Genomic DNA, 14,440 nt, shown 5'->3' with positions numbered 1-14,440 from the left:
CGTCCTCAGAATTGACGAGATTAGGATTCTCATCTTCCGAATCATTCTCGGTCTCTTCTTCTGAATCCTTCGGAATTCTAATCTTGACTCCTGTAACCTGTCCCTTAAGCCTTCTCCCCGGGTTGATGTAACCCACAGGTTTCTGGTCCTTCTTCTTCTCCATCAAAAGAGCTTTCAGTTCTTCCTGCCCCTTAGATAAGCTCAGCATCATTTCCTGGAATTGAGCATTCTGGGCCTGGAGATCTTTGACAGTTTGTTCGAGAGCCATTGTTCAATCTGTTTGAATCTGCTGGAATCTGTTTGATAGGAAAATCGTGAGAACACTGATCCTTTAGAATACCTGTTATGCGATGCAATGCAATGTATGAAATGTTTTCAAGGACTTTCGGGATTTAACTTTGCATAAACTAACAAAAGAGCTTTTTTTTTCTTTTCTCTTTTGTTTTTGCTTTTGTTTTTGTTTTTTCTGTTTTTTTTTTTAGCAGAGTTAAATCCCTAAATCCTTGAAATGGTTAGTACAATGCCATGATGTTATGATGTTATGTTGTTATGATGTCATGTTGTTAGATAAATAACAAGCACAAGCAAGTCACACAACAATCATTCCTAGGTTTTAAGGCTTGCGTGAGTTCCGTAGGTAAATACCCTCCCCACTGAAGTTTGGTTGGTTCAACCTGTCTTAGAATAGTAACCGGGTTCTAGAAGGATCTCAAATCATTGACCTTTCCTTAAGTCCACTTCAGTGCAACACCAAGTGGTTGACCGAAGCTTCCCTAAAGTCCAATCTCAAAGAGTGTAGTATCGAGTCTCAACCAACTCCAGTCGGAACCGAAGCCAGTTATCTCACTACTTTCTAATGGCCAGGATGAGTCAATTAGGGTTCTAAAGGTCTGGTTAATGCTTTTATGACACCACGCGAATGCCAAATATTTCCTCAACTAACATGAGGAACATCAGGACATCCAAAGTGCCACATTAACCGTAGCCATCATTTTGACCATTCCAGTATACGCCGGACAGTCGCGATGATCTCTTGCTACTTACCTAAGGTACACTAGATCCGGGTGTAGGATCTTTCACTCAAGCATAACATACCCAAGCAATCCCTTAAAAATAAATCAGACAAATTGAATAAGTGATCTTGTTTTTAAGGTAACCTCTCTTTTTAAATATTTAGGGTCCCCAGCAGAGTCGCCAGTTCTGTCATACGGTGAACTGGACTTTTTTGTGGTTTTAATCGCAATGTCGCGGTTAGCAAGAGTCGCCACCGACTTTTCTTTTATCCAATAAGGAAAGGTGGAAAAGAACAGGAAAGACCTTAATTTAGATTTTGGGTTCGGGAGGTACATTATACAAAGGGAAGGTGTTAGCACCCTTTGTATCCATGGTTATCCATGGGCTCTTAATTGCTCGATCACTTATATTATTTTTGTCTAAAAAAGTGTTTGTGAATTGTTTGGAAAATTGTTTTGAAAAGAGAATTTAACTTTGTAATGATTCTTGTATGAATGTATACAAAGTGGTTATCTCGTTTAGTTTCGAAAATTGTTTAGAAAAATATAACTCGGTAATGATTCTAGTATGAATGTATACCAAGTGGTGATTTTCTGAAGGTATTTTGAAAGGTGTGAGGTGTGAAAAAATGTTTTAGGTTGTGAGCCAGTAATTAAGAGTTATACCGACCCAAGGTCTTTATGAGTATTTCCTATCCTTATGAGGGTAAAACTGTCCTTATTATTGAGAAATAAGTAGTTTTATCCTTTGGATGTTTAAGGGTCATCGTAGGGTCATCGATAGGTCATTGAAGGCAACAGTTACGAGGATATCTTAGCATTCGAAGGGACTATCATCTTTTAACCGTAGGCAACATCGGAGGGTCATCGAGGGACAAAGTTGTATATTCGAAGGCAACATCCGAGGGACTATAATTTATTTTATGATGATTTAACCGAAGGGTCTTTGCTAAGGGTATCCCCACGTTCGCGGGACATGACCGTAATATCGTAATCGTAAGGCAACAAAGAGAGGTCCAAGATCACTTATTCAAAGGCAAAGTTTTACAATTAATTATATAATTAGGATGAAACTCCACATTAAAATTATTAAAAATAATATATTAAAAAATTAATACATTAGAAATTAATACATTAAAAATTAATTTAGGGTGAAACTCCACAAGGGTATCCCACAAATAAAGTGGAATACCTAGCCAATAACCTTTTCCTGGGATATGTGAACCTTTACGAAACTCAAAAAAAAAAAAGAAACATGTCAGAACACCAAATCAGGGTGCAATCGAAGATTACACCGGAGAAATATCACAACAATAAATAGGATAGGATGAATAATGCATGGCTATGATAAAACATAAAAAAAAAACAGAATAGAAAAGTCAGCTACTGTCTCGTTCGCCTCTGCCTCGCCTAGCGAAGGCCAGGCGAATACTCGCCCCAGGCTCGCCTAGCGAGGTGCTAGCGAGCGGCCACGGATTTTGAATTTGAAAACAGCCCCACGTTAGAAACTTTGAATTTTATGGCATTTTATCACAGGAATAACATGATCAAACATTCAGGGTATTCAGGCATATTTAAATTCCCATACGAAAGCAAATTATATATCAACATTTAATCATGATGCATTATATATGTAGATATGGCCAATTGAAAGTATAAACAATAGAGATACGCAAACCTGTTTGCCAATTCAAGGTTGAAGGGATTGACCACTTGTAGTATCGGAATAAGTTAGGCAGCGGGAATTGGACGGCGATGGCTTCGGTGCAGATGGGCTGCCTTCAGGGTTTCTTTACTCTGAATTCTCCGGGTAGGCAGGGTTCCTATGCCAAAGTTTCTATCCGTCCTTCTCTGTTCTCTTTCTTTCTTTTTCCTCAAGGTTTTGTTCCAAGGAAACCTCAGAGTGTTTTGCTTCTCTTCCTTCTTTCTCCAGTGAATCTCCCAGTGTAAACTCCAAGTCTAACTCCCCCTACTGAAACTTCAGTATTTATAGACTAATTTCGTGGGTAATGGGCTTGGAATGAGGGAGACCCAAGTCCAAAATAATTTGTTATATTTTATTTATTTATTTATTTTAATTATTTAATTAATTAATTAATTAATTAATTAAAAAAAAAATTCTCTTTTTTTTTTCTTTTTTTTTCTTTTTTTTTTCGTTTTTATTTTTTTTTTTTTATTTTTTTTTTTTTTTTAGGAAAAATGATGGGTAATTTTTGGGGTATGACAAATCCTAACTCCCAAAACATAGATTATATCCCCCAAAAGCTGATTTCTATCTAATAACTCACCTCCTTTGGAGAGGATGATGAAGTTGGTGAAGAAGATGGTGGGTAATGATGAAGATGAGATGATGGTGGTGATGATACCAATCTTCTTGTTCCTCCATGAGTTTCTCTTCCTTTCTCTTTTCTCTCCTCTTCCTATTTTCTTTCTTTTCTTTCTTTCTTTCTGATAACTCTCTTTCTCTCTTACCTACTATTTCTTTCTTTCTTTCATTCTTATCCGCTTCTTCTTTCTTTCTCACCACATAAATACATGTAACATATATATAATATTAAATAGTAATACAAAATATCTCAATTGATATTTTATCTTCTAGTATCAATTGACCAATTATTAATGTTACCAAAATGTCATCTCTTGTACTTATTAATATTGGTCTGTCTCTTTTATTAATACTCCCTCTGTTTTTTTTTATAAGTCGTTTTAGACTTTTTACAGATACCAATGAAATTATTAACTTTTGCTAATTTTGTAAATATATTATAGGATATTCCAATATTATCCTTTTTAAAAACACTCAAAATCTCTTCTTTCAAAATATACCAGATTAATCATTATGATTTGTTGATGGAATATCTAGATTGCATTTATTCCAATGTTTTCCATGAATAAAACATTAAATTAATTAAATTTATACGTGTCTTTTTCTATCCTACACTAATTCCTTATTTTTCTCCCTCCCAAACTAAAATCCATCATTTTTCCATCACTCACCAAAAGGATACGCTAAAGCACTCTGGGAGAAAAAATTAAGAAATGTTTTTTTTGCTAAAATTTTCCCTCCAAATTCTTATGGCTCTTCATTATTTTTTTTTCAAATTTCCCTCTAAATATTTCATTGTACTTTTTTTTTATTATTCATTTTCTATAAATTTAGACTAACTCACCCTGTATTATGATATTAAAATGGCTTTAAATCACATTGATCTCAATATTATTCCAATGGAAGAGGAAGAATATGTTCATCAACAAAATGCAAATATAGTGCCTAATCTACCCGATTTAAATATCAATATTGGAGAAAGTATTGATCTTAACATCATTCCAAATATGCACATATCTCAGATATCTTTGGAAGAAGATACTCAGGACCCAATTGGTAAGTAACAAAATTATCACGCTCTTTATACCTTATTTGTTTGTTTCTTCATGACCCTTAAAAAAATCTCTAGAATTTAATTGGTTTATTTTTTCCTTACTTATCATGTGAGTTTTGTGTGTTTTTTTACCCTTAAATTTTTTTTTCTCTGTGTTATTATAGAAAACAACAACCTACAAAATGTTGATGATGATGACGTGGAAAACAACAACGTACAAAATGAAGAAAATGATGTGGAAAATAACATTCATGTCAACATTGAATCTGAATTTGGTATCATAATTTCTCTTTTAATATTTTTAAATTTATTCTTTTTAATCAATGTAATTAATATGTTAGTTTTCTCATATGTACAGATTCGGAAGTAATCACACAGAGAAGGATGTTGTCGAATTCTAAGAGAAGGATTATATATGAGGCTTTATTAGAGAAAAGTGTTGATGGAAAATTAAAAAAAGGGGTGACCAAATTAGTGTCTTCTCTATTTTCAGTTAATATACGCACAGTACAACGTATTTGGAATTTTGAAAAAATCACAAATTAATATAGAGTTTTATGAGAGGAAGACTTTTTCTATAAAAAGTTGGACTAATGCATTGAAAAACAATATTCATAATGTCACTCTGCATTGGAATACAAGGTTCACTGAATTATGAAAATTATAGAAAAAAGAGATGAATTAGGGGTATTTTAGGAAGAGAAAAATTAATTCTACATAGAAATTACAAAACGACTTATATTTTGGCACAATTTTTTTTCCAAAACGACATGTAATTAAAAACGGAGGGAGTAATTATTCTCTTCAGAGTTCACTGGTTACTCTATTGGTCCCAACTGACAACATTTACAGCACATAAGAGCTCAAATTGTTCCAACTGACAAAAGACAGAGTACATAAGAACTCAATTGGTCTCAACTGACAACTAATTGAGCATTTAAGGGGATATGGGATATTACATTCCCCCCCCCCTTAAATTGAAATTCGCCCCCGAATTTCCTCCACTCAACAAATAAACACTTCTTGCATCAACATCTTAGAACGACACTTGACTTCTCTTCGATTTCAAACCTCTAACATATTCATTCTTCCAACTTTTCTTCATTGGAAAACTTCTTTCTCGTGTGAACTCCTTATACTTCATGGTCTTAACCATATTCTCATTCTAATATTTGATTAACGTTTAACTTTTCTCCCACTTTATTCATCTTATATACCGCTCTAAATCATTTGGTCACTTTCCTTTCGGAAACCACGACTACCCTTTTTGTACTGAGTCACATAAAACACACCCACGACATCTTATCTTGATTTTGATGATTAATACTCATTAAATCTTCATAATAAAACTTATTAATTCTTTGACTACACACAATATTGACTACTTTTCTCTAATTTTTCCTTCAACAAATGCGACAACTTTGTAATCCATCTATTGATAATCTCATCAACTTCACTTGATTTGATACTATATGTTGCAATCCTTTACTCCTACTGTTTCACTTCTCTCGTACTACTCCAATAAGATATCACCATTAACACGAGATTGTCTTACTCTCATTCTTATGAGTAACTATCTCTCTGATCCCCATAATCTTGATTGAGCTCTTTCATCCATCACCTTTCACTGCGCTACTCTAATTCCAACAGTGGAACACCCGGGATTCCTAGGCACTACTAGTTAGCTAATAGTCTACATAGAGGATCATGCCTATCCTCCAGAGTGTCCACCACCCAAAATCGTACTAGGACCTCACTGACATTCACTAGTAGAATAAGTTTCTTGCTGACACACAAAGGTTTAGAATATGACCAACACCCTCCATAAGATAGATATGCAGGAGTCTCATAACTACAACCATAAAGGTGTACGTCATTCAGATTTATCTTGTGCTCGAATGAACTTATCCAAATTAGTTTGACAATATCTAATTCTTGTTACTATATTGCATATCAAATCCTCTTATAGGCTTCCGAATCCTTCAAGGTTTCTGCTGACACAGGATCTCGACCAATAACAAAATAACACCGTCAAGGAACTTCGAGTCATCCACGAGACACCACTCCCAAGAAGCCTTAAGCAGTCTACAATGTAACTGTGAGTTTCCATACTAGTCTCTGAGTCACACAACGCTTCACACCTTTAGAAATAACATTTCACTTCTTATCTAGAACCCTTCATCTTAACGTCCTGATCCATCTTCAAGAATCTTAGCTTAAGCTCTTACTAATATACAGCCTGAGTTACATGGTTAACTTCAGGAACATCTGATTCACGTTCCTCCTCGGAAGTATAACTCATGAATCTTTCCAATAGGGTAGAGTATCGTTGTATACAAAAATACTACTCTCCTAGGGGTCCACATTCTAAGCCACGAATCCAAGAAATTATCGAATGCCATAATCTGACTAACCCATTTAAACCTTACTAACGCATATGTAAAATACACAACTAACCTCCTCAAGATCACCACTCGATAAGTCTCTTCCAACTTTGTTCCTTATAGTTATTTATAGTCATAAAATGGTACTTCCAAGACTTACTTAAACTGAGCATGGTTCACCAGGTTCGTTTCCCAAACATCTGACTTTCATGATATCTCTACAGATGACCAACTACGCATTACACCTTCAAAATTCCCAATTTTAAAACTATCAATCTGACTTGTGGTGACTTGTAACTCCATCCTCAATCTGTACATTCACAACGGTACACTTATGATATTTAGGATAGCCTTAGCTCCAACAAGGTGTGAATGTTTATACTCCGTGATCAACCAACCAAACACTATTCAAGAAGGTAAATAACAACCAGACTTCCAATAAGCCATTATTACTCTTGCAATTCAAATAAGATGCACTTAAGATGAACCTTAACATTGCCACACACTAATGACTAGAACTTTATTCTAAACCAATACCTACTACACACGTCATCATATTAGGGTTACTTGTCTAGATGACTTGTTACGAACAATCCTCATTGTCTCCCCATAAGCTCTTACAACATAACATAATTCACATCCTATACTTAATCCACATGCTCCAGCTTAGCTTGTCTTTCATTGTCTATCATAAACTCAATTTCTCAGAATACAAGACTCACTACTCAACAAAGTGTGTGTTACTTCGCATCCATCTTAAGACTAGGAATCCATTACACACACTTGTGACCATAATTCCGCCATCACATAATTCTCTTAATACCAAGGTTTAACTTTTTACACTACACTCCTTTCTCTATAAATCTCCACATGTGAATGATTATCAACCACACACCCCTATCTTAGCCTCAATAAAATCCTTATGACTCCATAGTTTCCTTATCTGAAGTGCATTCCATTACGATGATTGTAATGCAAGGTTTACATTGCTCCCAACTTCTATGTCAACTTCTTTTCTACAGCTAGCCTATTAACTCCAATAATAGAACCATTATACTAGAATTCCTCGAATCCAAATTACTTGATCTTTTCTTCAACACCAATATCCTTCAACCAATCATACTAGAGCCTCCATTATTATATAATGCTTATTCTCTCTTCGACACACGCCTCTTTTAACTGATCCTTGGTAACTCAATATTCCATAACAGTTTCTTACTAACATTAAACCTATGACGAGCTATCCTGAATCCTCTCTCCCTTCTAAGACCGAATATACTTGATTTATCTTCTAGCCTTCATTTGGTGCATACCTGATTCACTTGGAATAGGCAGTCATATCCTCGAGTTTCTCATTAGACTTCACCACTACCTTAGGCTTCCCAACAAAAAATTTCAAGATCTCAATCACTTGGAAGGTACCATTCCAAATATACTCCATAAAGTACTCTCGTTCTTCCAAAATGTTTTAGTGGCCTTAGAAGTTGAAAAACCAATACACTACCTCACTTCCAAATCTTATGGCATATGTGCAACATAATCATCCTTTCTCCTTCACTACATGGAATTACTTACAATACTTATTCCATATCAGTGGGTCAATCTTATTCTACTAGCATATTCACATATTCCTCAAACTCTGAAAATTCATCCATCAGAAATCCCCACTTTCCGGCTCCTTCAGCACTACAGGATTGCTTGAACCATACACTACTCTTCAATTCTACATTACCTAAATAACAACTCCTGCTGAAACTTCAACTGAGCTACCCGGTTCTCCTTACTTTCTAACTCTTGGCTTAAGTCTACCCTCAGAGCACAAGTTCCACCCACACTTCGGAGTCCTCGTGGTCGCTCAACCATAATCCTACCTACCACGCACATAGCATTAGGTTGACCAGGACCAATACTGCATACAGTGATATTAAGAATCATGTTGGCCAAACACACATATGAGGTAGGAATAGATTTACTTATGATGTTTCAAGGCTAGGTCGAGAATCGACCTGCTCTGATACCAACTGTAACAACCCGTATAATATATATCTAGAATAATATCATACAAGTGTTATTATTTGGTAGTGATACAACATAAGAGCCTATAGGAATCATTATATACACATGTCTAAACTAAAAAAAACATCAATAAGACATGTCATATAATAAAGCCTATTAATAAAATCTAAGAACTATGTACAATATCTACAATTGTACAAAATCCACAGTGGAAGATCACAATAACTGCATCCCTTGAAACATCAATAGACAGCTTCTCTTGAATTCAACCTGTAAGGAATGCCTGAAAAATAACAACAATAACGGGATGAGATAATAATCTTAGTGAGTTCTCCTACCCTATGGATCCACTCGGCTTTACAGGATTTATAATCAAGTCTAACTCAAGTATTCACCTTTTGTTACTTGTGCATCACTCGCACCTTGTAACTAGGACTTGAGCAACTCAGGGATATTCACAATTCACAATGTATGGAAACATGTCACTTGAGTTCACATAACTCAATAAATCACTATTCGGATTCACGCAACATCGATCCCCAACCGGACTTATGTCTAGGCCAAAGCTTGGTTCACGCATGCCCGTATGATTCGACTTTCACGATGGATATCAGATTCACCTATGGGACTCGGACCCACTTTTAAGAACCATCATTGGTATGGGACTCGAACCCACTTTGAGTATCTTTCACCATATGGGACTCTAACCCACTTAGGTGTCTATATTTCCCCCATGTTCGTCATGGTTGGGACTCAAACCCCATTGAGGCATGAATCATTGGAGCCACATCCCCACTTACCGTTTTACCTAAGCCCTTGAAGTGGTATGTGCACAAACATAACTAATTATGAATACATGATTAATTCTAAACATCAAATATGACTTTTTGAGCAAGGCTCCTCACCAAAATAAGACTTTTGGAACAAATGTTCCTCACCAAATGTCAAATAATTCTCATGATATCGTATCAATTCTCATGGCATCATAACATGATCCATTCTCATACATAAATCACACATGTTCCATACAAAGCAGGTTAATGTATCATTCCTATGACTACTTGTCAGTTGTACATACCACGGTACGATTACATCCAAGCATCACTATCTAACTTATTTCATGACTTAAGTTATCTTTCTAAGTCATTTACCTAGTATTCACCTAGGTTTACCTTACTCATAAGTTTTAATCTTATACTTACACAATCAACATACAACAATTTCAAAACATAGTTCATGAATACACATAATAACTTCATTACCAAAACATAGACAATAAATGTAGTACAAACATACTTTTCTTATCATCAATTGATGAAGCATTGGACTACCTTCCCAATGTGTTCGACCTCACGTTTATCGCAATTACCATTCCCGTTTTATGGTGGATACAGGGAAATAGTTTGTAAACACACATAATAGTGTAATACCAACAATTAAGTTATAATTCACTAATAATCATGATTCTATCTTACCAAGCAACAGAGCATTGAACTAGCTTTCCAACGCATCTAATCGAGCTTCATTCCGAGTTACGAAACTCATTTTAGAGTGAAAACAGGGGAACCAATCAATTGATGTCATGGCCCAATTGATTGGATCAACATTCTGCCACGATTTTTCACTAAAATGGAAGGGACCAATCGATTGGTCCCTAGTGTCAATCGATTGACACCTGAAACTTTTCCAAAAATCACATTTCTAAACATGTCTTCTTCTATCCCTTACCATTCTAAACCATTCCAAACCATAGATTAACATAAAACCACACAAATTAAGTGATTATGAAGTATGATTCAAGAATAACATACATATGTCACCATGGGAATCAAAGACAACAAGAATAACATAGGAGCAACATCAACAACACAATATAGTATCAAAATATAGAATCAAGGAGAAGTATGAACATCAATAATTTCACCATAGATTCACACCAATCCTAACTCCCAAAACATAGATTATATCTCCAAAAGCTAATTTCTATCTAAGAACTCACCTTCTATGGAGAGGATGATGAAGTTGGTGAAGAAGATAGTAGGTAATGACGAAGATGAGATGATGGTGGTGATGATGAAGATGATACCAATCTTCTTGTTCCTCCATGAGTTTCTTCTTCTTCTTCTTCTCATTCCTTCTCTTCCTTTCTCTTTTCTCTCCTCTTCCTATTTTCTTTCTTTTCTTTCTTTCTAATAACTCTCTTTCTCTCTTACATACTATTTCTTTCTTTCTTTCATTCTTATCCACTTCTTCTTTCTTTCTCACCACATAAATACATATAACATATATATAATATAATATTAAGTAGTAATACAAAATATCTCAATTGATATTTTGTCTTTTAGTACTAATTAACCAATTATTAATGTTACCAAAATATCATCTATTGTACTTATTAATATTGGTCTGTCTCTTTTATTAATAATTGATCTCTCCAGAGTTCTCTAGTTACTATTTTGGTCCCAACTGACAACATTTAGAACACATACGAGCTCCAATTGTTCCAACTGACAAAATATAGAGTACATAAGAACTCAATTGATCTCAACTGATAACTAATTGAGCATTTAAGGGGATATGGGATATTACAGGGATGGTATTTGGAGTATCTACAACTGGAATTGATCGGATCAATGTAAGTTAATTTTTAATATTGATGTTATTCATTGGTTGAATGTTGTTTGCTTTGTTATGAACAATGTCAGATTTAAAGACAAGACAATTTATATTTCTTCTTCTATTTCTGGTTTTATGTCGGACTGTGGGATGGCTGGAAACAATATCAAAACTCCTTCTTTTATCAATATCCATGGTTTTGAGTTGTTGAAGAATTTCAAAGTCACTATTCATCCTCCTTCCAATCACAAGATTCTATAAGTTATTTGGAAGCTGTCTCTGTGGGATTGGATCAAGATTAATTGTGATGGTGCTTCTTTAGAAAATTCGGGCTTCGGCTTGTGGAGGTGTTGTTATAAAGTTTGATGGCAGGTTTCTTGGTGCCTTTGCTAATTTTCTTGGAGTTTCTAATTCTCTCATTTCCGAACTCTCTGGTGTTATGTTAGCAATTGAGTTCGCTCATGAGAAGGGTTGGAAGAAAACTTGGTTAGAATCAGATTCTATGGCGATGGTGTAAGCTTTCAAACCCCTTTTAAAGTTCCTTGACAAATCCATACAAGATGGATTAATTGTGTAAATATCAATACAAACCTGTCCTTTGTGGTTTCTCATATCTTCCGAGAAGGGAATAATTGTGCGGATTCGCTTGCTAACATAAGTTTTATGGTTACTAATTTCACTAACTACACTTCGATCCCATATTTTTTTAGGACTGATATTTTAAAGAATAGTCTTGTTTTACCATTCTTTATGTTCATTTCTCCTCGAAAGGGTTTTGGTTTGGTTATCTCTCTTGTTTATATCAGCATCTTTTATGTTATATAATCTTATTAAAAAAAAATGAAGTTTAAATGCATATACAATTTAAACCAAATTATATTTTAGATATCTACCATTATTTTAGGATAACGATGTGGTTAGACTTAGGGATATGTAGATGTAACGCCATTAATATGTGGAGCCAGTCATTGAAGTAGATAGCCCAATCAATGCTTTTCTCATTTTTTGTGTGGTTCGGACTATGAATTACGAGTCAGTTTGGATAAGTTTTAACTAAATATATCCACAATGTCAATTAGAACAAAGAAAGCCACCCTTGTCTGCCTCTAGTTTCTGCATTGCAATATATATATATATATATATATATATATATATATATATATATAATATATATATATATATATATATATATATATATATATATATATATATATATATATATATATATATATATATATATATATATATATATATATATAATATATATATATATATATATATATATATATATATATATATATATATATATATATATATATATATATATATATATATATATATATATATATATATATATATATATATATATATATATATATAAGGTTTACTTCAAGAATCTTATTAAAAGGATTATTTCGAGGTTAATCGATGCTAACAAATTAATGAATGATTCATGTAATAAAATTGGTGAAAGACAGCACAACCATGTTTTATAGTTATTTATTATTTAAAAAGTACTAATAAAATTTTAAGATTAAAATTAAAATTAAAAAATAGTAGGAGAGAAATTTTATGAGTAATATCTATTAGAAGTAATTCATATTTATTAGTTGTATTATTTTCTTAGCCCCTAAGTTTGTTAGAGGGTATTTTAGTATTTTATCCTATTCTAGTAACCCTAGTTTTAGCTTATAAATAGGGTGAGAATCATTGTAACTTTTATCATGTTTTTAGCCGTCATTCTCTTAATAGAATATTTCCGTTCATCATTTATTCTACCTTTGCACCAACAATTGGTATCTAGAGCCCCGGTTCGGATTCATTGGGAAACACGGGAAACACGAGTGAACGTGAGGTCTTGTGTGTTTGATTTTGATTCTTAGATTCGTGTTGAATCTTGAACAAAATCTGATCAGAATTTTAATTCTGTGGGTTGGGAAACACTGTGAGAAATCTGAGTGTACTGTGCAAGGTAGAAAGATGAACGGAAACGGCAACATGAACACCAAACTTCCAGTATTTGACGGTAAAAACTGGAATCGTTGGATGATCCAAATGCGTGTATTGTTCGGTGCTCAAGATGTTCTAGATCTTGTCACTGATGGTTATGTTCCGGTAGCAGCAGATGCGACGGATGAACAGAAAAACGCGCAGAAGGAAGTAAGGAAGAAGGATCAGAAAGCATTGTTCTTCATTCATCAATGTGTTGATGTAAATGTGTTTGAGAAGATTGCAGATTCAACGACAGCAAAGGCTGCGTGGGACACACTAGTTAGATGTTATGGTGGTGACGCATCAGTGAAGAAGGTGAAGCTTCAGTGCTTGAGAAAGCAATATGAGAATCTCAACATGAAGAATAATGAGAAAGTTTCTGAATACATCTCCAGAGTGATTCTGATCACTAATGAGATGAAAGCGTGTGGAGAAACTCTTTCTGAAGAAACAATCATGGAGAAGGTATTGAGATCCTTTACCTCTCAATTTGATTACATTGTGGTAGCAATAGAACATTCCAAAGATTTGAGCACCATGAGAATTGAAGAGCTGCAGAGCAGTCTAGAAGCGCAAGAGTTGCGTTTGACTGAAAGAACTTCTGAAAGGGAAGTAGAGCAGCAGGCTCTGAAAGCAACTTCTGATAGGAGGTATCAGAAGCAGTCAGAAGCTAGAAGAAGATCTGATGGTGGTCAGAAGTCAGAAAGCTCAACCTCTGATAGACAAAAGAATGCTCAGAAGGGAAAAGAGAAGTATGACAAAAGGAAGATCCAATGTTACTGTTGTAAGAAGTTTGATCACGTTGCTAGAGACTGTTGGTCAAACAAGGAGAGAAAATCAGAAGAAGCAAATATAGCCAGAAGTTCTGATGACGAATCTGTGCTATTGATGGCCTCTGAATCTGATGATATGGATCTGATAGACTGGTGGTATATGGACACTGGCTGTTCAAATCATCTTACTGGAAACAAGAAATGGTTGGTTGACTTTGACTCTGAAAAGAGGACAAAGATCAGATGTGCTGATGACAAATATCTTA

The 14,440-nt window shown here is 34.5% G+C and overlaps 1 long non-coding RNA gene across 1 annotated transcript; it reads right to left on the bottom strand.

Annotated features, from left to right (window-relative positions):
- Positions 1-8,824: 8,824 nt before the first annotated feature.
- On the bottom strand, positions 8,825-11,054 carry LOC127136585 (uncharacterized). Its single transcript, XR_007808676.1, has 2 exons — positions 10,793-11,054; positions 8,825-9,076 (listed from the first exon to the last, which is right to left on the bottom strand). It is a non-coding gene; the product is annotated as an uncharacterized LOC127136585 (long non-coding RNA).
- Between the last annotated feature and the right edge of the window lie 3,386 nt (positions 11,055-14,440).

Source organism: Lathyrus oleraceus, chromosome 1, assembly GCF_024323335.1.
Source record: "Lathyrus oleraceus cultivar Zhongwan6 chromosome 1, CAAS_Psat_ZW6_1.0, whole genome shotgun sequence".
Classification (NCBI taxonomy): Eukaryota; Viridiplantae; Streptophyta; class Magnoliopsida; order Fabales; family Fabaceae; genus Lathyrus; species Lathyrus oleraceus.
Note: the sequence above shows the minus strand (reverse complement) of the source record. Positions and strands in the feature narration are given on the sequence as shown.